Source organism: Corvus brachyrhynchos, unplaced genomic scaffold, assembly GCF_000691975.1.
Source record: "Corvus brachyrhynchos isolate BGI_N302 unplaced genomic scaffold, ASM69197v1 scaffold56, whole genome shotgun sequence".
In the NCBI taxonomy this organism is placed as follows: Eukaryota; Metazoa; Chordata; class Aves; order Passeriformes; family Corvidae; genus Corvus; species Corvus brachyrhynchos.
Genome location: NW_008238664.1, coordinates 4,839,906 through 4,841,773, shown reverse-complemented (window position 1 = coordinate 4,841,773; position 1,868 = coordinate 4,839,906).

The window sequence follows — 1,868 nt, the reverse complement described above, 5'->3', positions numbered from 1 at the left end:
GCTTCTGTAGGGCCCAGCAGGGCCAGCCCCCCCCCTGCCCACACGCCCTGGTCGGCCCTAGTGAGGCCGCATCTGGGGCTGTGTCCAGTCCTGGGCTCCCCTGTACACAAGGAGCTACCGGAGAGGGTCCCGCAGAGACCTCAAAGATGATTTGGGGTCTGGAGCATGTATTGGAGGGAGAGACTGCGGGAGCTGGGCCTGCTTAGTCTAGAGAAGACAAGACTGAGAGGGGATCTCATTATTCCACACAAATACCTCAAAGGTGGGTGGATGGTGCCAGACGCTTTTCAGTGGTGCCCAGCAGAGCAATGGCCATAAGCTTTTAAAACACAAGAAGTTTCACTTCAACATGAGGAAGAACTTCTTTACATTCAAGGTGGCAGAGCACTGGAACAGGCTGCCCAGGGAGGTCATGGAGCCTCCCTCTCTGGAGACATTCAAAACCCACCTGGATCCTTTCCTGTGTCACCTGCTCTAGGTATCCGTGCCAAAGGACTAGGTGATCTCCTGAGGTCCCTTCCAGCCCTAGCAATTCTGTCATTCTGTGATGCTACCCAACAGAGGCCCCCATAGAGGGGTAAGGCTGGGCCCTTGGGTGCAACCCAATATCCCAGAGGCCGGTTCCCTCACCAGATGCCTCCCCCTGGACAGAGAAGCCCGGTGAGCCTCAAAAACACATTGCAGCAAAGCCTTGGGCTCTCATTTCCAACATCCACCACCCTACCCGCACTGTGTCCCTGGGAGGGGGTGGGAAAAGGCCCTTTGTGAACGTGGGGAGTCCAGATTTTGGGGACGAAGGGATGTGTGGGGAGAAGCCTTCCAGCCCTGGGGCAGTTCCAGCTGCTTGGCCCATGCTTTTTGTGCAGAGTGGCTGCATACCAGCAGTCTGCTGTCTGCTGCAGAGTCCCCGATAATCTGTATTAACAGAATTGAAATGGAAAACAAGCCCTTGGGTTGTGACATGGTTCCCTGAGCTCAGCAGTGGAAGCCTAAAATGTATAAGAGCTAAAGGCAAATGTATGGGGGAGATGGAAGAGCATTTAAAGCCCAACCCATGGGTACCCATTGGGAGTTGCACCCCAAAAAGTGAGCAGCCATCCCTCACCTTTTGTGGAGCTCCTTTTGAGGGGTGGGTTGGAGATAGAAGATGGGCATTCCTCCATCACATCCAGCCACAGAATTCTAGAATGGTTTGGGTTGGAAGCGACCTTAAAGGTTATCTAGTCCAAATTCCCCTGCAATGAGCAGGGACATCTTCAACTAGATCAGCCTGCTCAGAGTCCTGTCCAACCTGACCCTGAATCTTTCTAGGGATGGAGCATCCCTGTTTTAGGAAGATGAGCTGCAGTGCCAGCACAGCTGGATCCTTAGCTCTCCAGTTCATTCTGGGTGCAGGAATCTCCCCACAGTGTTGTGTCCTGTAAGTCCCAGGAGATCCTGAGGGCAAACTGGGTGCCCTACGTGCAGGAGGCTCCAGATCAGCCAGCTCTGTGTCCCACTGATACGATTGCCTTGGGTTTGCATCGCCTTCCATACCATAGGCAATGGTGGATTAAGGCCCATGTTCATTATAATGACACAGATGAAATTTCATTAAATGAAATTTTGGAACTCCATTTCATGAAAGGAAATGAAACGAAAATTCACGGAATGACGTTTCAAAATTTCATGAAATTGAGTGAAATTTTGCGGTTTCATGAAATGCCGTTGAATGAAATGGGATGGAGTGAAATGCAATGAACATTATCCGTTGTGACCGGTGACCGCGCGCACCGAAGTTCCCCACAAGCCCCGCCGGGCGGTTGTCATACGTTGCTGTTGTTTTTCCGCGCATCGCTGCCCGCGCACCTTTGCGGCCGCGCTCGCCG